We start from the raw sequence: 22,667 nt of genomic DNA, 5'->3' as shown, positions 1-22,667 counted from the left end.
AAAATCAAGGTACATTGCAGTTAACAGTTATTTACTGTAGCCTTCATCCATTGGGTTATTATTCTGTTTTAATTTTAAATCCCTGGCTTTTTGAAGGGGATATTCATTGTTACAGATGAATGGATTCCAGCAGCATCAGGAAGCTTCACACCCTCTGCCTTGTTCCCCAGGAGAGATCAGAATGACTGCAATTTCCCCTGTACAATAGTTAATAGTAGGGAAGAGCTGTTGGCTCAGCAAACCATGAATGTGTGGCATGGGTTCGTGCATACTGCTCCCAGAAACTTTTCTCTGTCTTTCCGGTGTTTATGCAAAGAGCTCCTTTTCCAAGAAATGGGAAAAAAATGGGATTAAACCAAAACACTGGAAAACCAAGACTAGTGTTATTCAATTTATCCAAGAGAATGTCTCCTACATGCACTCAGCAATTTCAGTTTCTTTCTCCACCAAGTTTAATTGTTCTGCTCATGACACCCATGTCTTAGTTTCTTGAGATCCTAAATTCTGGAATTCCATTTCAGAACCTCCTCAGCTCCTGACCCCTCTCAAACCACAGCTCTTCCTAAAATATTTCTTTGACTAGTTTTTGATCCCTGACCCTCATATCTCCTTTAATTAGCAGAAAAAGTTTGTTGTTTTTGTGAATCTCCATAGGATGTTTGATAAAGTTAAAGGCACTATGCAAATATAACTTGCTCTTAAACCAGCTGCCAACTGTGTGCAAATATTTAAGTCTCCATTCATGCAGTTTATCATCTCTCTCAAAGCACTTCATGTACAAAGAATTACTTTCAGTAACTGTTCTCTTGGCAAATGTGATATAAAAAAGTAAAACTTTAACCATTAGTGTACCTTTCATGATGTTCCAAAGCACTCGGTAACTAAAGTATCATTGTAATGTTGGAAACAAGACCAACGCTTAGCACACAGCAAGCTCCCACAAATGGCAATGTGATAAATATCCAGATACATCTATCTATGGCAGTGATTAATGAGGATGGAAAACGTTTGCTATGAGTGGCACCAGCAAAGCTCCCAGAGGCTCTTTGAATAAAATCTTGAGCTGCTGTTTAACAGAAGGTAGTTCTTTGTAGACTGAAGCAGAGAGTTGCATTTGTTAGCCTAGACAGTGCACTCCTGTCAGAAAGGGGATAGAACCAACTATCTTCAGATTTCAAGGCTACCAATCTCAGATGCATGGTTACTTTCCAGCTGATGGTAACCAATCACTCGTTAGCAGCACTGACCTTTCCTCATCACCGAATTGTGTATTTATAGGGAAAAAGATTGCTGCAATCTCAGGGCTTGTGAAATGGAGAAGGCTATGTATGTGTTGTAACACTTGTAATCATATTGTAAACTATTACAGGTTCTGCAGATACTGGTTAAAGTGCATGCAAAAGGCAACTAACAATCCTTAATATTCTGCTGCACATTTACAGAAATCAATGTGACAACTTAGCAATAATGAAACTCGGGGTGAACTCTGTTCTGCTGAATCATTCCTAACTCTGGCCTTCTTGCAAACTGAGCTCCTCAAGACACTCTTCAAGGGAAGCACAGAGGAATGCTTGTAATTCCAAACTGGAAGAGTTCACGCTTTATCACAGAGCATCTGGAGGTTGGGTCACAGGCTTCCTTCACCATTCCTCACTCAATTAACACAAACTTGTAGAGATAGCTTTCCACAATTACACCTACACCACAAGCTGGTGAATTGCTTCAATAGGAAGCAGAGTCCATAACAAGCTTAAGGGCCACTAGAAGGAAACAAACAGCTTGATCTACTTCTAGGCATATTGGTAGGAAATAAACAGCCACAATAACACTGTGGTAAACAGCCAGCAGCAGACTCATTGCACTCCAAATACAGTCAGTGACAGTCTTATCCCCCAACAGTACTATATCTCAACGGTTTGAGATACAGACCGGTGTTCTCATTGTACTACATCAGTGTTATACAGCAACTGACCAGACCCACCAGTATAGAATCCTAACAGTGTGGAAGCAGGTCATTCAGCCCATTGAGTACACAGTAAACATCCCAAGAGTATCCCACCCAGACCCATTCCCTTACCTCCTGTAACACTGATTTCCCATGGCTAATCCACCTAGCTTGCTTATCCCTGGACACTAAAGAGCAATTTAGCATGGCCAATCCACCTAACCTGCACACCTTTGGACTGTGGAGGGAAGTCCATGCAGCCATGGGGAGAATGTGCAAATACACAGTTGCCCAACGATGGAATCAAACCCAGGTTCCTTGCACTGAGGCAATAGTGCTAACGAGTGAGCCACTATGCTGCCTAGTACAGAATCCCAGAGGTATACAGTAACTGACTTCTCCCATAAATTAACAATTACTACAATAACCGAACATTTATTAAGTTGTAAGAGAAAAACACATTTTGGAAATAATATTGGAACAGAAAGTAAGCAGTGGAGTCTCTCACATCATCATGTCTCTCACACCACACGAAACTCTGAGACTGTTGTACTCCAAGTCATAAACGCCAAAGCTAAAGTTTAAACTGCACAGACTTGAACAAGTTTAGAAAGTGTGGAAGAGCTCAGGCAAGTGTTTACATGAAGCTGTTTTTGAAAAGCTTGCCGATTGCAGGGCTGAAAGTTTGCAGTTTCTGTTCTGGAACAATGTGCTTGGGGAGGAGGTGGAAACGTCCCAGGAGCACTTTGTTGTTGTTGTTAAATCAGCTTTCTGTACCACTAGCTTCCATGATCCAGTGTAAAATATAAAAATATTTTTAAAAACCAAATCAGTCTGCAAATGTAAGGCAGTGGTGAAAATGTGTTGCTGGTTAAAGCGCAGCAGGTCAGGCAGCATCCAAGGAACAGGAGATTCAACGTTTCGGGCAAAAGCGCATCAGCATCATGGGTGGATGGGTCCTTCATCCCTTTGCTCTGAGCAAATATATCATCACTGCAACACCAGCTGCCTGGCCTAACCAGTCCATGACAGCAATTATTGCCTTTTCAATGAATAGTTCTCATCACATTTTCACATGCTATCACCAAGTTCCTTCAGCCAATCATCCACCGTGTTAAGCTAATCTTCAATACTGATTTATGTCTCCAAATCCTACCATGGTAGTACATTCCACAGATGCAGAACTCTAAAGACAATTTTCTTGACTTTGCTCAAAATCTGTCATTTAATCTTCTATTTCTGGCTCCTGATCAAAGATCCTCAGCTACTGTATATAATCAGCTTCTCCTTCCCTGTTCCACCTCTCCATCATTTCAATACAATTGGTGTTATTCACATGAAAACAGAACCAGTTATTCAAGTCTTTCTTTCCATATATGTTTCTTCCTCATATCAGGCAGCAAACTATAAAATACTGAGAAAATTGCAAATTCAAAACAATAACAGAAAATGCCGGAAATACTCAATCGGACAAGTGCAGAGATGGCCAGAGAGAGAGAGAGACAGACATATATTTTTAGGCTGTCAAACCTAAAACGTTTCTCTGCACAGGTGCTGGCTGACCCAGTGTTTCCAGCATGTTCTGGCCTTTAACATCCTTCTAAATCATTGCTCTCCAATATTCTGGTCATTATTTATGCTTGAATTAACAGAAACAGATCATCTCATTATCATTACTCACCAACATCAATGCTAGTAACATGTAAATGACAACTGATGGTTTTAGATATTACAATAGTGGCTTTCCTTCCAACCCACTTAATTGTCTGGAAAGCACTTTGGAAAGATCCAATGTCCTAAAAGCTGTTATGCATGTGCAAACTCTCTTTGCCCTATTCAAGCCTTTTGCAATGTAATGCAGAGATCCTTAACACTAGGCAAATGAATTGCAAGCAGAGTTACTCCTACCTTTTTTTTTTAAAAAAACAAACAGGATTTCTCCATCATGCAGGAAGCTCCAACTTGTGATTTACCTTTTGCATCTCTAAGGTTTATCTCCTCGAAAAGACTTCAGATTTTGTCAAAACAGCAAATGCAAAAGCAAAGGAGCCTACAGCCTCTGATGTACCAAAGCCTGACCCTGTTCCCCAGCACTCCTCACTCACATGGATCACAAATTAGAGATAGAAAAGTTGAGTTCGATTAAAGCTAACAGGAAAGTAAGGAAAACAGAGATAGATCCAGGCTAGGACTATCCTGATGGGGCAAGTATCAGAGTTGGGTTTAGGCTAATTTTGTTTCCTCACTCTCAGCATGTGGGATGTTGCTGGCTCGGCCAACATTTATTTCCCATCCCTAAGCGCCTTTGAGAAGATGATGATACGCTGTATGCTTGAGCCATTGCAGTCCTTTGCATTTTCTTAATCACCCACAGAGCCACATGGACCAAAGTCCTGGAACTCTTTCCTCAGACGGAGAGTATTCAATGTAATTCCAAGTTAGAATGGAATGTGGCTTGGAAGAGAACTTGCAAGTGGTAATGTTTCCAATGTGTTTGCTGCCCTTTTGTATGAGATGTTAGAGTTTGCAGGTTTAAAAGATGCTGTCAAAGAAGCCTAGGCAAGTTCCTGCAGAACTGCTTGTAGTTAGTGAGCATGCTTCCATTCTATAGCAATGGCAAAGGAAGTGGATGTTTGAGGTGATGGATGGGTTCCTGAAACTGAATCAGCTGCCCAGAATCAGCACCATCTCAGCCATGAAGAACTGCTGCCATGAAAACATGGCACAGAGTCAAGGGCATCAGAGGGAAAGAATCAATGACAATGGAAGGATTCATTTAAAAACAAGAGAAATGATAGACACTGCTGCTTCACAGCACCAGGGTCCCAGGTTCGATTCCAGCCTTGGGCGACTGTGTGTGAAGTTTGCACATTATCCCAGTGTCTGCGTGGATTTCCTCCGGGTACTTCAGTTTCCTCCCACATTTCAAATATGTGCAGGCCAGGTGAATTGGCCCATGCTAAATTGCCCATTGTTGTTCGGTGCATTAGTCAGAGGTGGGTGGGTTACTCTTTGGAGGATCAGTGTGGACTTGTTGGCCAGAAGGGTCTGTTTCCACACTGTATAGATTCTAATCTAATTTAATCTAATCTAATCTAATCTAATCTAATCTAATCTAATCTAATCTAATCTAATCTAATCTCACCAACTAGCCACAATGATTCAATAGCTCTGCCACATTAACTAGGCTCTTTCTAAGCAGCAGGTTGCCCAATATTTATTAGGTGGCATCTATAACTCAGAGGGTAGCATTCTATCCTGTGTCAGACGGTCAACACATTCAAGACCCATCTCAGAAATCTCAGCACATAATCACAGCTGATGTGCCAGGGCAATACGGGCAGCAGTGCTGCACCAAAGGTGCCACCTTTTGGTTTACTGTGATATCGGAGAGGCCCCACTGCTTTCTCACTATTTCGAAGGCAGAGGAGTTCTATCTTGTTTCTCAAACAAACCAACATCCAAAGCAAATCACATCAATACTTAATTGTATTCAGATGTGGGGGTTACCCCGTGTATAGAGAAACAAGCTGAAAGAAGGAATTGTTAGTTAGAAGTGCATGCTATGCAATACAGACCCAGGTCCAGTATTCTGTTCTTTATCTAGTTATCTCAGAAGTAAATCTGGTGCTGTATTTCATTACAAATTGAGTTTCCAATAGCAACGTAGGAAATATGCACCCAAAAACACACATCAAACTGAAGCACTTCAAGAAATCCTTGTGAAAGAGATTAAGGTAATTTTTCTTTTGAACTTTAATTACTGAACTAGGGAATGAGAAGTAACATCACACAAGAGTCCCAACTCTCAACTACACATTCACAACAATCAGATCAGACTGAATTATGCGAGTCCTGCTGACATACGGCACAGCAATGACCAGAGGCCAAATCAGACTGGTGACCTGGCCGAGACACACCAGCATTGTAAAATAAAACGTTTTATAAAATGCCTTTGATGTAGTAAAACTTTTCAAAGAATTCCAAACATTCGAAAAAAAAATGATACCAAGCAACAAAGGATATTAGGACAATTGACTAAAAATTTGGTCAGAGAGGAACTGCTTAGCGGAATAAAGAGAAGCCAAAAGGTTTAGGAAGGAAATTCCAGTGCTTAGAGCCAAGGCAGCTGAGGGCATGGCCAACAATAGTGGAGTAATTAAAATCAGAGATATTCCAGAGGTCAAAGTTGAAGTGGCACAGACGATATCTTGATATGAGGCAGTTAAAGAGATAGGGTTCATCAACAGAGGTGGTTAAATCTCCTGCACCCACCTCACCAGACCACCATCACCCAAACACAGGAACCATTGCATTCTGTGATTTGAATGAAGTTCAAACAGATTATCACAAAAAGGATTTCCTAATCACTTTATACACAAGAGGTTTAGCCAAACAAATCAGCCAAGGAACACTATCAAGCAAAAGAATTATTTTTGGAAGTTATAATTAGAGCAATTGAAAATAAAATGACCAGAATCAGAGTCTATACCTCAGTGAGTTGGAAGAGTTGCTACATTAGATTCCTGTATACAGCCAGAGAAGACCCAGAGCACCCGACTCATGCTGGCCTCAAATAAAACCCTTCCACCTCTGACAGTAGGTTCACATGTTGGGGTACAGCCAGAGGAACAGACACCACTGAGTAACTGCCCAAACAGGAAGTTCTGGTAAAAAATCTTTGGGAGCAACAGGAATTCTTATCGGCAATCGCACGAAGATCTAATGGTCTAAGTTCACATGCAGACCACTGTTAGAGACTGGTCAGGTCCAGGAGGATATGATTGCCAGGGAAAGGTTGCAGAGTAGATTCATCAGGATGTTGTCTGGGATGGAGCACTGTAGCTATGAACAGGGGCTGAATAAGATTGGGTCATTTCTTTCAAGCAGAAAAGGCTAAAGAGGACTTGATTGAAGTGTATAACATCCTAGGGTCATGGACAAGGCAAATAGATAACATCTGTTCTGCTTATTGATGGGCCAATACCAAGGGGGCATGATGAAGGTGAAATGCAGGCAGTTTAGAGGGGATTGGGGGAAAAACATGTTTTACCCAAGTATGGTGAAATCTGGAACGCACTGTCTGGAAGGGTTAGTAAGGGAGAAAACCTCACTGCCTCTAAAAAATAATTGCATAAGAGCTTGAAATGTCATAATATTCAAGGCTCTGGGGCAAGTGTTGGAAAGTGGAACTAGGTAGATTTTGTTCGTGTAGACTTGAAGGGCTAAAGGGTCTCTTCTTTACTATCTGTTGTTGACGTAACCAAACAAAACCTGCAATCTAAGGGCTAAAACACAAGATAAGATCACACAAAGCAAGATCATATTCCAGGAAATTTAGATGGTTAAAGAGGTGATTTCATTGAAGTTTTTAAAGAAAGCAGAAAAAGGATAGAGAGAGGAAAACTATTCTATGGGTTGGTTCTCTGGAACCATGGTACAGAATCTGAAAATCAGTGTCAGTACTTCCAAGTGAAGTTACAAGTATTTTCACACACAAATTGGTGGAAAACATTTGGGACTTATTATCTGCACATAGCAACTTAGAGTAGATCAATTAGAAATTTTAAATCCAAGACTGATGGACTTTTGTTAACCAGAGGTATAAACGTAACAGGGGGAAAAGGAGTATGTGGAGTTAATGATCATAGCCCATCTGTGATCTGTTTGATTTGGGTTCGAAGCACAGTCACATGTAGGCCTGGCACATTCCTATCTGCAGCCTAATGAGATCAGAGCAGTGTCCATCCCCAGAGTACTAATGTACAGGTCTCAAAGTTGCAAATATACTGGGATTCACTCACTGAGACATGTGCATGCTCTTAACCTTAACATTTGGGAGTTTCTTTTTAGACTAAATGCGGTTCAAAGAAGCTTAAAAAAAATAGAAATTAGGACATTAAAATTATGGATATTTTGAGGTACATTGTTTCAAGTTCAGAAAGATAGAAAAAGGGGCAAATAGAAGCAGACAATGTTTTCAGTTACTGAAGGACCACAAACAAAATTAAAATGGCCAGATTTGGCACAAAACAGAAGAATATTTTTGCAGAGCAAGTTGACACACTGTGGAACTCAGTAGGGTTAGAGGCTGGGGCAGAATCTGTCAAATGTAAGGTTCAATTAGATAGGTGGATAAAGGAAAAGGAACTCAAATGGACAATGGAAAAAAGGCGAATAAATGTTACTGAAAGAATTAAATAGTTATTTATCAAATTGGCCATTTTACTGATCAACTGTGATGTCTCTCTGTAAACAATAGCCTCTGACACTCAGCAAAGAAATCCAATTATCACCACACATTTCATAAACACAGACATTCCCGTTCAACTCCCACAGCTTTACGACAGGAACCCTATTACATTTAGCACCGATACTGCACACAGTGACAAGAGGAATTTTCACAATACAGATCACTTACTCAAACTCAATACAACAATAGACCTGGCTTAACACACCACAAACACTCCACATGCACGTATTACTCCTACAGACTAATTTATTTCAAACCAAAATCGTCAAATTCTCATCAGGCACAGCTGAGCTCCCACATTCTCAGTGACCCTTGTATAAAACAAACAAACTTAAACATAGATACAGACAGACAATATACTTCACACAAAGGGGCCAAGTACCCCTGGAAAAGAGACAGGGTATTAGTGCCTATACAGGCCCCAAAAAGTCAGCAGCAAGAAGAGCGAGAAGAGAGATTTACATTGTTGGGAGTGCTATCTTTCACAACAGCATTTTGTACCAAACGGAGGCCCTGTCTGCCCTCTCAAATCGATTCAAAATATCTCAAAGCACTAATTCAAAGAGGAACAGGGAGTTCTCCCCAGTAATGGTCAAGTGATAGACAAATGCAAGTCTTTCTTTATTGTTAAACCCCTACTGAATGTTCAGATTAATTTTGACACAACAGGATTTCTATAATCTGAACCAAAGCTGATTTCAATCACATGTAGTATTGTAAGTAGTAAGCAGTGGGGGAAGGTTGAAAGCAGCAGACATACACACACGAATGCTGGATGGTTATAGTGTTGAAACTGAAGGTTAAGAGTGGGTTTTCCGAGTACGTTCTCATCACAGCTTTGCTAAATGTCCTGTGTAGCAACTCAGGAAGTGTCTTGTGGTTTCAGTTGAACTACATATCAAGCCTTCAAACTTGGCAAGCCCAATGGCAATTCTGGGGTCACCTGACTTGTTTCATTAAACTTCATGCCTCAGGCCGATTATCAAAAACCACAGAGCTGCACGAACTCGCAACTGAGAAATTCAAAGTATCTTTTACGACATGCTGCAGGATGTTTAAAGAATTAGGGTATGTATAAGCCACAGGTAAAAATATATCCGCAGGGATCAGTTCTGGGTCCTCTGCTGTTTGTAATTTTTATTAATGACTTGGATGAGGGAGTCAAAGGGTGGGTCAGTAAATTTGCAGATGATATGAAGATTGGTGGAGTTGTGGACAGTGAGGAGGGCTGTTGTCGGCTGCAAAGGGACTTAGATATGATGCAGAGCTGGGCTGAGGAGTGGCAGATGGAGTTCAACCCTGCCAAGTGTGAGGTTGTCCATTTTGGAAGAACAAATAAGAATGTGGAATACAGGGTTAATAGTAGGGTTCTTAGTCAGGTGGAGGAACAGAGGGATCTTGGGGTCTATGTACATAGATCTTTGAAAGTTGCCACTCAGGTGGATAGAGCTTGTAAGAAGGCCTATGGTGTATTAGTGTTCATTAGCAGAGGGATTGAATTCAAGAGTCGTGAAGTGATGTTGCAGCTGTACAGGACTTTGGTTAGGCCACATTTGGAGTACTGTGTGCAGTTCTGGTCGCCTCACTTTAGGAAAGATGTGGAAGCTTTGGAGAGGGTGCAGAGAAGATTTACCAGGATGTTGCCTGGAATGGAGAATAGGTCGTACGAGGATAGGTTGAGAGTTCTCGGCCTTTTCTCGTTGGAACGGCGAAGGATGAGGGGTGACTTGATAGAGGTTTATAAGATGATCAGAGGAATAGATAGAGTAGACAGTCAGAGACTTTTTCCCCTGGTACAACAGAGTGTTACAAGGGGACATAAATTTAAGGTGAAGGGTGGAAGGTATAGGGGAGATGTCAGGGGTGGGTTCTTTACCCAGAGAGTGGTGGGGGCATGGAATGCGCTGCCCGTGGGAGTGGTAGAGTCAGAATCATTGGCGACCTTTAAGCGGCAATTGGATAGGTACATGGATGGGTGCTTAATCTAGGATAGATGTTCGGCACAACATCGTGGGCCGAAGGGCCTGTTCTGTGCTGTATTGTTCTATGTTCTATATCACATGAAAAAGCCCAGTAGTCTCTTGATCATCGATAATCACTGATACTGGCCTAAAATCTTTGGAAATCAAGCAGAAGATCGCCAGGTAAGGAAAGATCTAGCTATGCTGGATCCCTCACTGGTCCACGAGTATCAACTGCAGCATACTTTGCGATAGACCCAGGACTGCAATGCCTCTCTCCTAAATCCTCTCAACACTAGGAAAGGCCCTTCAGATAAAGAGATGGTAACATGGGGTCCATATAATATCATAGCCAATGGGGTAAAACAGCACTTCCATGAGACATCAAACACTCATCACCGATAACTGGGCTCAGACAGAAATTGATGTCTTGCTATTCACAGCCAGAATGGAGCTGAACTAGTCAAGGCTGTACATATACCAACTGAAAGGTTTCTTCAAACTCCTATTTGGATATCCCAGAATTTAAGGAGCCCCCATCACACACCCAGAGTGAAGGGAAAGAGTCAATAGGCACTCTGTCATCTCTAAGAAGATAGTGCCCACTACACTTCATCATGGGTACAGATCATGTCTGACATCACACATTATGAATAAATGATCAGCTCAGGCTTGGAGGGCTGAAGGGCCTGCTCCTAGGCTGTATATTTTCTTTGTTCTTTATTCAATCAGATAACCAGCAAAAACATTCAATCCACACAAAACCATTCTAAACTGCAAAGACAAGGTGGTCAGCTGTGGTTTAGCAAGCAACATTCTCCAGTCACCAGTCACATGGTCATCAGTTCACTGAATCATTCCAGAAACTTGAACCCATAATCTAGGCTGATACTTCAGTGCTATACTGAGACAGCACTGTATTGTCAGTAGGTGCCATATTTTGTGGATGGAGACAAACTTTGAACATTAAACTGATGTCCAATTCACCCTCCCAACTGACTTCAAATGGTCCATAAGTGGAATGTACTACAGAGGTTCAGAATTTTCCCTCAGGTTAACATCAGCCTGGATATGTTTCCAAGCTGGAGTAGGATGCTAAGGAGACCCAGGGGAGAGTTATTAACAATTTCTTTTTTTAAAAAAATCAAAAATTTTCCAGAACAGTGAGAAAAACACACCAAGTCCCACAACACAACCGACAGCCAATGAGGCTTATTACTTCTGAACATCACACCCGAAAGAAGCACGGACTGCTCAGAGGCAGGTGTCAGAGTAGATTCAGCTGTTTAAGTCCAACTTGATCCCATTAACACACAGCAATGTATTCAGTTCTCAGATCCAAACTAATGTGCCAAAGGAAGATCACTCAGTTTTTTCAAATCTCAGGGCTTGCATATGTAAATCTGGGAGTTTTCAGATACACACTCGTGGCTGTTAAATAGCACACAGCACCAACTGTTTCATATCAACATATTCATGACATGTCAGTACCTACAGATGGCTGGGAGGTTCTGTGCCTGTTCTGAGAGTGTTTAAAAGGTGGCAATATTGAGGTTTTCCTGTAAAGCTGTGCTGAACATACCCTTGCAGTATTTAATGAAATATTAGCTGCCTGAAGTGGTTAGGAATTCCTTTGCCAATAGGACCAACTCTCAACCTGAATTGAGAAAACATATAAAACAAACAATAACATAGGTTTCCCACACCCATAGATCTTTCAAAACAAGTTCTTCTCTCAATGACAATGACAAAGTACACCCAGAGTCTGTTAATATTAAACAGAATGACAAACTATCACGGGAGAGGTCCAGCACATACAGAATCCTAGAATCCCTGCAGTGAAAGCAGGCAATTCAGCTCATCCCACCTACACCCACCCCTCTAACTCTATTCCTGTAACCTTGCTTTTCCCATGGCTAATCCACCTCCCTCCACATCCCTAGACACCGTGGGTGATTTAGCATGGCCCATCAACCTAACCTGTACAACTTTGGACTGTGGGATGAAACCAGACCACCAGCAGGCAACCCATGCAGACACAGAGAGAACGTGCAAACTCCACACAGACAGACAGTCACCCAAGGGTGGAATTGAACCCAGGTCCCTGGTACTGTGTGGTAGCAGTGCTAACCACTGATCTGCCCCTAGCTGGACTAGTTAACTCTCTCTCAACTTAACTTGAACATCTCTGAGTAACATTAACAATGCATATCCGCTGTTTTGCGACAATTGATCAGGGTCTGACATTGTAAAATGTCAGGGAATGTGTGGGAAAAACAAAAGTTGTGGACTGACAGTTTCTTGTGCTCTTGAGCAAGGCAGGCAGATGAAACAGGGCATGATTCCCATCACTGCTATAGACTCAGAATAAAGAGAGTCTGCATCTGTCTCCAGAACGAGCTTCATGACCGAATATCTTGTTGAGACTTGATACACTGGTAAAGAAGGATTTAGTGACACTTACTGAATTCATCACAAGTGCCTTCAGGAGCGAAACAAAACATGAATTTCATGTTTCTGCCACTTTCACTGTTCTCTCAACAATATATTCACTTGTATAATATGTCACATCCCAAATGGTTCACAGTTGTGATGTCAATCAAAAAATCAGCCAAATCAGAAATTATTTTTTTAAGTGGCTCAAGGTTTAGTTTCACGGCTAGACTGCAGGATGATCTTGAAGGAGGTGGAGAGCTCCGCAATACAGAATGTCTTAACTAGAGTTAAGTAAACAGGAAGATTCACAAGGGTCAGAGTTGAAGGTTGTGAAGCTGGAAGAGTTTAGAGGTAGCGATGGATGGGATCACAGAGGTATTTGAAAACAAGGATGAGAATTTTATAACTGAGACATCGTCAGTCATGCAGTCAGTGTAGGTCAGCATGCACAGGTTCGATAGGTGAACCGGACTTAGTGAAAGCTTGGAAATGTACAGAAGAGTTTGAGAGACTTATTCAAATGAGTGATGGAAGTGAAACCAGGAGCCTTTGAATAGGTGTGTCTGGAAGTAACAAACCAATTCACCTATTACTCACCTCTAACATGAGGCAATATTCCCTATATGAACACCTAGGAGTCCAGAAATAAGGGATGCAATAAGCCTTTGGAGCTCCCTTCCTCAAAGAGTGGTGAAAGCATTTTATTTTAATACTTTTAAACCAGAGACAGATTTACAGAGGGGGGGTAACAAAAGGTTATTGGTGTTGGTGGAAATTTGAAATAATCGCATCAGTCCTCTTCTTATTCCAAGTCTAGATAGTTGAACGCATACAAGCATCGTCTACTGCTACTCCCAATTTGTATATTAGTAGACACATTAAAAAGAATTGAAAATTAGTGTGTCATCATCCACACTGAGGCCAGTTCAGAAGGGCAGGTATGTGATGGTGGCCACGAACAGCACAGTGAGCAACTTTACTCTTCCTGATGGAATAGCAACTTATCGCCACAGTATTTAGCACCTGACCACACCCCTCCCAAACCAATGCACAGGGGTCCCCACCCTCATACCCACTGGGTTCCCCCCCTCCCCCCACCCCACACATAACTTTAACAAATATTAACAGAGCAAAACAAAGAACAAAAAAAATTTAAATCAATACTTCCTCAGTTTTAATGCAGAGATAACAAGCCTTGAAATTTGCTTAGGTTGACCTCTTGAAACAAGTTCATTGCAATCTCCTGGACTTTGCATCGTGTCTAATTGTAAACAACCTCCCAGCTAAAAGTAATATTTCAGCACATTGCACCACTTAAACAGTGGCCAAAGTGCTGAAATAGGAGAAAACGGTTTCACGCTCTCTTCACATGGTCACAAGAGTATTGCTAAAATACACAAACAGGCCAAGACCCCATGCAGACTACTGTGCCTCTGCTGTTTCCTTGAAAGAATTCACCAATTAATTCCACACAATATTTTTCCATAACCTTGTAAATTCTTTCTTTTTAAATTTAAGCATTTATTCAATTCTCTTTGTTATTCTTTAATCTGCTTTCACCACCATTTCAGGTAGCACATTCCAGATCAATAATTCACTCAAGTTTTCTCCAGCTCCCCTGGGATTCCTGTGGAATTCACCTCATGTCTGGATCTTCTGGAAAGTTTTTTTTAAAAAAGGTTAAAAGCCCTCAATTGATTATTAACACGAATTGTTCAAAAGATAGGTGATCACTCCTCGAGCCTCTCTACATCGTGGAGAATAACCCCAGGAATCGAAAGTCCCTTAACCTCGTGTTACCATTCTGGTCAATCTTCCCTAAAAAGCACATCAAAGTCAAAGCGTAGCATCCAGAATTAAATACATATTGAAGGTTAATGCCAAAACATTGAATGATACTGTTTTGGCATTAGCACAACCTCCTTTTTATTCTAATCTAGGTATGTTCTTATTTCATGAAAGAGCATAGTTCATTAGCATAAAAAAAGTCCTAACTTGTCCTTCAAAGCTTAGTGTACGTGAAACTCAAGGTATCTCTATTCCTATAACCCTATTGTTATGTCATAAGAACTGTACACCAACACACTAAAACAACTTGAAAGACCCTACACAGACAAGCAAAATTAATGTAATTTACAAAATGTCTTTCAAGGATTGTAACAAACACTACCTTGGACAAACAGCAGAAAACTAGCCAGCAGGATACATGAAGTGAGCTGAAAATGTGTTGCTGGAAAAGCGCAGCAGGTCAGGCAGCATCCAAGGAACAGGAGATTCGACGTTTCGGGCATAAGCCCTTCTTCAGGAACTCCAGCATCTGATGACCTCACTTTCTCCCAGCAGGATACATGAATACCAACTAGCTACACAAAAGACATGACCCCCTCTCACTAGTGTCCTTGCGTACAGATAAGGAAGAACACCACTTCGACTGGGACAACACACCCATCGTAGGAAAAGCCAAAAAGACACACAGGAGAATTCCTAGAAGCATGGCATTCCAACTGGAATTCTATCAACAAAGACATCGAGTTAGACCCCATCTACCACCCCCTGAGAAAAGGAACCGGAAGTGACTTCACCCCCAGAGATGACATCACCACAGGAAATGACTTCACCAACCCAAAGAAACCCAAACATGAGAGTAGAAAGCAGAAATCATCATCAGTGCTTTGCCTGAGGCCCACTGAAGATGTTACCTAGTAGGATGACGAAATGTCTGGAAAGGAACCTTCCAGCTCAGCAAGCAGACCTACATCCAGAACCTCAACTTGAGCTACAAATCTTCTCAAAGCTCGCTAATTCTGTGGGATCTTCCACACAATTCTGTCATGGTACACAACTCATGCTGCTTGAGTCCAAAAATGGAAAGGCCCTTGAAACCATAGCCAAGATTCTCTCTATATTTTGTTGAAGCATTGCTCTCTATTGGAAAGGGCAATCACAAGTAAAATACATGTCCTTCAGCCAAGTTCTACTGCAGTCAAAACCACACATCTTCTCTCCTCCATAAACACAAGTTGGCAAAGTCACAGTATCATCTGTACAACATGCATCAAATGCTCCGATGGAAGATAAAGTGTTCAATAGGACAACCAGGCTATCCATAGGTTCTCCAGGCAAAACTGGGTAATCTAAAATAATTGCTAAATCCAACTAAATTCTTAGGATACATTTTATTTTACTGAAGTTTAGTGTGTGATCATGTGATAAAGTGGAAAGCTTTCTGCAAGAAATCAGCTGTTGGAAGGAGACCAAAGTTGTCTCTTGACACAGTCTATTCTTTGCAAAACACAACAGTAGGAAAGGTGGGTGAACAGTATTGTGAGATTGAAGCAGCCTCTGGCACCTTGATGACATTAGTATTAGTGGAGCACCAAAATTAGTGTGCTGAGCAACAATTAAAAACCACAGCTACACATCAGGAAATAACTACACTGCTACATGCTTATTCAGTTTCTCACCTTTCCTAATCTCCTTATCCAGTCCAGAACTAAGAGGGTGTCCAGAACTAAGAGGGTGTCCAGAACTATCAACAAATGTTGAGATGAACAGTAAACCCTGCACAATTAGCCCGTTCACTTACTGCACTTAGCCTAACTTTCTACCAAGTCTCTCTCCAGACTTCAAAAGCCTAACAATTTATGGTTCAGAAATTAAAGGTTAATTTTTCCAAATATAAATGAACAAATCAGTCAAATGAATATCATTCTGACAACTCAAACAAAGTCCATTCTTTGTTAATAGTTTATTTACTTCGAATGAACATCAAACTAAATGTTAGCATTCAGGAATTTCAAGTTAATCAGTCTGTGCTGTGTTTTACAGGGACTTCTCAGACTTTCAAATTAAATTTGAAAAAGGGCCATCAATCAAGTACAAACCGAACCAGACACAGCATTGTTTAATTTTGAATTATAATCTCTAATCAACATTGTGTTGATGTAGATTTCACACATTAATTAGAAATGCAGTCAGTTTTTGAAGAGCTCACGTAGTGGTTTTAAAAAGAACAGCTACAAAAAGTTGATGGGTCCAAATTGTTCCACACCAATAAACTTTCCTCACCATCCAATGTAATCCCAGTGAAACAAAACCTTCAACAAACCACTAATAAATTCGACAGCTTTGCACGGTTTGTAATTATGCTGTAATTACAGGAAGCAGTATTAACACACTACCAGAATGCAATCTGCACAACCACCAACTATGAAAGTCAAACCTGCATTTCACATATTTTTCCTCATAAAAACACAACCAAAAGGAATGCTATCATTGCAGACGGCAGATACCAATGCAATTACAACAGTGCACTCAGAAATCTAAGTTCAAGTTTCTTTTGTGGCTGAAACTGCTGAATATCATACCATGCAGATTTACAGAGAAGTGATAATGTTGCAACGGAGTATGAGGGAGGGGTGGAAGTTTGAGATTAAGCAAACGGCCTATTCATCATTATTTCTCCAAAAAATGCCATTATGCTTTAATGAAGCATAATTCATCCCACCACCTAAAGCACATCAGGCAGCGCACAGGTCCGCACATGGAGATGCTAACCAATCTGTATTTATACGTCATACTAACAGTGCTCAAACATTCCCAAGTCAGGAATGTCCCAAAATGGAACCAAAGTTCTTCACAGTAATGACCACCAACTGGATGGCATTCTGGCTGCTGGCAAGTACATTATTCATAAATATATTGCAGAGCTCCTTTCAGGTCTTTATGCTTCAGTATATTACTTCAGCTGTAGATAAATTTGATTCAATAGTTTCATCTGCACATATATTGAAAATAACCACAAGGGAGGGTGGAGCTGGTAAAATAGACAGAGGATATCATTGCATTCACCTGTTAATGGATTAATTGCTAAATCTAAGCATGTTAGCTATATTGTATCCAATAAAAATGCAGGTTTCAATTCATAGGCAATTGTCTAGTGATTTGCTAGGAACATGAAACCAAGCACTGGGAAAAGCTTCCATTAATTTTACACTGCTGGGTAGAATTTGATCTGATTGGCTTCACTCCAAAATGGCACTTACACAATGCACCAAACTACTTTGCAACTTCAGAATCCATCACCACTAGCCTGCCATCAGCTGCCATGATAACCTGACAGGAGATCTGTGGGGTTCATGCCTAATCAGACATTGAGGGGGTCACAATATTGGAAACACAATCATCTAGAGTTACGTGAACTACAATAAATTGTACTGGGTACAATGTACAAAACATAGCTCAGCTGACCGATACTACTGGGAGGTAACAGCAGTCCAACAGACCAATAAACTTTCCTGCATAAGTCACCATACTTCAAAAGGTATTTGCTGTGAGAAACATTGCACCAATTTAACAAAAAGGTCCCACAAAGATGAAAGCATTAAAAGAAAATACAACATGGCCATTGTGCAATCTATCCACTGAGCATATGACTCTTCTAAATTACTTCAGAGCTAGAATGACTTATTTCTAGACTTTGTCCTTCTAAAATTAGGCGGTGCCTGGAGAGCATTTTCATCAATGCTAGATACACTGTCACTATACAACACTGAGGTACATACAGTAAGTACAAGACTGTCACCATACAACACTGAGGACAGTATTGGTGGGGCAGGTCCACCACAATGTAGCAGCTTGTCCCTTGAGGTGAAAGCAATTTGATATAAATTAAGAGTAGTAAAGCAGCATCTCACGTGTATTGGTTTTCAATTTTGATCTATAATGTACTAGTGTTGACACTTAGATGACATAATTGTTACACTGAAAGTTACATATTTCAGTAAATGAATGACTTGCTCTGCGAGCTCAGTGTCACAGTTAACATTTGTTTCCTACCCAGGAAGGGAAGTGCTGAAGTCTCGCATTCAAGTCTGACAAGTGAATGAAGTGGGCCATTTACAAGAACACAAGCTCATGAATTTTATATGCAAGTTTGAATGCCAAACCAGAATTTCACTGCTGCAACCCTTTCACTGCAATAAGCAAGCTCCTCCTTTCAAAAGCCAAAGTGGCCAGATTCAACTCACTGTCACGATAGGTGTTTGTGTGTTTTGGGTGGTGGTGGTGCGGGGGGGAGAGGGGGAAGAGAACACACAAAACATGGAAATTTTCAGCTCAAGGTGGCATTCAGACCATCATGTCTGCACTGGCTGAGAAACAATATAATCTAATCTCAATTATTAGCCTTTGGTCCTTAACCTTGGTTGGTTATGCCATCCCAAGTGAAAAGAATAAAAACAGTACTTCATACTTTCTAAACTGTGACAAGGATTTTTGCCTTTGCAGCCCTTTAGAGTCAGAGAGATGTACAGCATGGAAACAGACCCTTTTGGGAAGGGGGGGGAGGGGGGAAGTCCCGAACTAGATGGCATAGGTTTATGGTGAGGGGGGAAATATATGAGAGAGACCTAAAGGGCAACTTGTTCACGCAGAGCGTGGTGCATGTATAGAACAAGCTGCCAAAGAAAGTGGCGGAGCTTTCAGGCAAAGAATTCCAGATTCCCACAATCCTCTGGCCAAAAAAAAATTTAACTTTTGTCTAGTCTTTCTCCCAAATACTTGAGATGTGGTCCTCCTATTATTGACCTCTCAGAGAGAAATAAGGCCTTATCTTACCACTGTCTAGGCTCCTCATCATCTTATAACAGTCAACTAAACTTCGCTTCAGACAGCACTGTTCCAAAAAAGACACCTTGATCCATTTCACTCTATCCTTGTAGTTAACTATGTGTATTTTCCTCTGTACCTTCTCCAGTTTAATCTCACTTCCTGTGAGGCAATGGCGACTGTTTGCAGTACTTAAACTGTGGTCTTACTCATACTTAAAACAGTTTTTATAATAGACTCCCCGCTCTTAATGACTAGGCCTCACTTAAGAAAAGTAAAATGCATGCCGTCTGAAGGAAAAGTTTTAAATTGTTCACTGGCTTAATTTGTTTGATCATAAAATCTACTTGATGTCAACCAGGCTCTAAATCTCCAATAGTGAAAGACGTACAGCCACAGTAAGTGTAAAGAACTTCTAACTGTCTAAATGGAAACAGTAAAAGAAAGAACATTTACTTTAACAAAAACAGAAATTGCTGGAGAAACCGGCAGCGTCTGCGGGGAGAAAGCTGAGTTAACATTTCCAGTCCGATGATGCTTCATCAGAAACAAAACAGAATTTGTTGGAAAACCATAGCAGGTCTGGCAGCATCTTGGGGAGAAAACAGAGTCAATGTTTTGAGTTTGGTGACTCTTCGTCAGAACACTGCCAGCAAATTTGCTGAGTTTCCTCACAATTTAGGTTTTTGTTTTGGATCTCCAACATTCACAGTTCTTTGTTTTATTTGACTTTCCTTTCCCCAGTAATAGGAATGAAACTCCAACTTGCTGCCTCAATGCAGTACTTTTCCCATCTCCAAAGAGGAATCAATCCCATGCACAGAATGCAGATGAGAATTAAGCGCAGTTTGCGCTGTGAATGCCTAAATTTCTCTTATTGTTGCAATGTGACAGACATATGTTGATCAAAAGTCACAGAAGCAGAAATTAGGCCATTTGGCCCATTGAGTCTGCTCTGCCATTTGATCATGGTTGATAAGTTTCTCAACCCCATTCTCCCATTTTCTCCCCATCACCCTTAATCTCCTTATACTCAAGAACCTAGCCATCTCAGTCTTAAATATGCTCATTAGCCTGGCCTCCCTAGCCTTCTGTGGAAATGAATTCGATAGACTCACCAATCTCTGGCTGAAGAATTTTCTCCTTATCTCTGTTCTAACAGGTCTTCCCTTTACACCGAAGGTAGTGCCCTCAGGTCCTAGTCTTTCCTACCAATGGAAAGATCTTCCCAACATCTATTCTGTCCAGGCCATTCAGTAGTAAGTATGGTTCATCTTTCTAAACTCAATCAAGTATAGACTCAGAGTCCTCAAACAATCCTCATATGTTATGCTTTTCATACCTAAGACCATTCTCGTGAATCTCCTCTGAACATGCTCCAGGGCCAGTACATCCTTCCTGAGACATCAGGGCCAAAACTGCACACACTACTCCAAATGTGGACTGACCAGAGCCTTATAGAGCCTCAGAAGTACTTCCCCGCTTTTATATTCTAGTCCTCCCTAACTAGTGACTCAACCTGCAAGTTTACCTTGAGGGAATCCTGGAATAGAACGCTCTTTGCACTCCAGACTTCTGAATTTTCTTCCCATTTAGAAATTAGTCCTTGCCTCTATTCTTCCTACCAAAGTGCATGACTTTACACTTTCCCACATTGTAATCCACCTGCCATTTCTTCGCCCACTCTCCTAACCTATCCAAATTCTTCTGAAGCCTCCCTGCCTCCACGGTGCTCTGTCCCTTTGCTTATCTTTGTATCATCATCAACAAAGTTAGCCACAGTACCCTCAGTTCCTTCATCTAGATTGTTAATTTATAAAGTGAAAAGTTGTGGTCCCAGCACTGAGCCTTGTGGAACACCACTTTGTCACCAGCTGCCATCCTGAGAAGATCCCTTTTATCCCCACTGTCTGCTTTCTGTACAGTAAAATCCCACAAACTGGAGCATGGTTACAAATAGATAATCAGTTTTAAGGTTGGCTGACAGATTAACATCAGTCACGACACCTGGTAGAAGATAAAAATAAATTGCTGGGCAAATTTGGCAGGTCTGGCAACATCCATGGAGAGACACCAGTAAATGTTTTTGGTCCAGGGACCTTTCTTCAGAACTCTGCTTTCTCTCCACAGAGAGCGTGGCACGGTGGAACAGTGATTAGCACTGCTGCCTCACAGCGCCAGAGACCCAGGTTCAATTCCCACCTCAGGCGACTGACTGTGTGGAGTTTGCACGTTCTCCACATGTCTGCGTGGGTTTCCTCCGGGTGCTCCGGTTTCCTCCCACAGTCCAAAGATGTGTGGGTCAGGTGAATTGGCCATGCTAAATTGCCCGTAGTGTTAGGTAAGGGGCAAATGTGGAGGTATGGGTGGGTTGCGCTTCGGCGGGTCGGTGTGGATTTATTGGGCTGAAGGGCCTGTTTCCACACTGTAAGTAATCTAATCTAATATCTAGATACAGCCAGACCTGCTGAGTTTCTCTAGCAAGTCATGTTTTTGTTTACAGGATGTACAGTTTTTTGTTATATATTATACTCAGGAGAACACTCCTACTCTTTTTCTAAATAATGCTGTGGGATCTTTTACCTCCATGTAAGGCAACACAATGTTACGTCACTCTCAATATTGCACTAGAGAGGGAGAGACTGGGTATTAGCCTCAAGTCTCCAGAGGATAACCCACAAACTTCAGGTAACCATTTTTGAGTGGCTGGTACTAAAAATACAAATCTTTCCCTTCATCTTTAGATAAAGAAAGAATTACAAGACATGGAGTTTTACACAGTCCCCTAACAAGATCCAATGGTAATTACCTATTGACAAAGCTTTCAACAGAAGGCCAGCTTTAGTAGGGCTAATTAGATTTTCAGTTATTCCACCACACACCTATCCAATAAATAGCTTTAGCACTTACTGCTTAGACTCTGACCTCAATACCTGAACTGTGATCATCACAATAAATACGAGGGCAACAACTAAACTAGCGAATGTCTGCAAGTATAACAGAAAGGTACACTGCTGCTCAAATGTGCTGAAATGGCAAAGGTACCGACCCTTGTCTCCTGTAACATGGGAGGAAAGGAAACCAAAAATCAACACACTCAAACCAGATCCCTGTACAACAACAGATTCAGCAAATTCGGGCTCAAGTTTCTTCCAGTATCAAGAAGGGCAGTCTATACTATACCAGTCTGTTCAGTGGCATCCTGCGAAATCTCTCCCTAGTTCTTGGATGGTTGCTGCTGTCAGCTCACTCTGTGGTGGTTAGACCCAAATTCCATAGCCTTGTTCACTTGACAAAGTAAATTCAGCATCAGATTTACACCCTGGACTTAGTGCAGTAAAATAAACTAAGCGAGTCTCGAGTTAGGACCAGCGTTGACCCCTCAGCCAGTGTAACAACTCAGCATAGCCCATTGGTGTTTTACACACACACACACACACTGGCGGCTCCTGATATACTTATT

General features: G+C 41.3%; 1 protein-coding gene across 1 annotated transcript in view; it reads right to left on the bottom strand.

The window, feature by feature from the left end:
• LOC132827642 (Na(+)/H(+) exchange regulatory cofactor NHE-RF1-like) overlaps nucleotides 1–22,667 on the bottom strand; it is a 103,476-nt gene that overhangs the window by 79,894 nt on the left and 915 nt on the right. The window lies entirely within an intron of this gene.

The sequence above is a fragment of the Hemiscyllium ocellatum genome, chromosome 25 (genome assembly GCF_020745735.1).
Source record: "Hemiscyllium ocellatum isolate sHemOce1 chromosome 25, sHemOce1.pat.X.cur, whole genome shotgun sequence".
In the NCBI taxonomy this organism is placed as follows: Eukaryota; Metazoa; Chordata; class Chondrichthyes; order Orectolobiformes; family Hemiscylliidae; genus Hemiscyllium; species Hemiscyllium ocellatum.
Note: the sequence above shows the minus strand (reverse complement) of the source record. Positions and strands in the feature narration are given on the sequence as shown.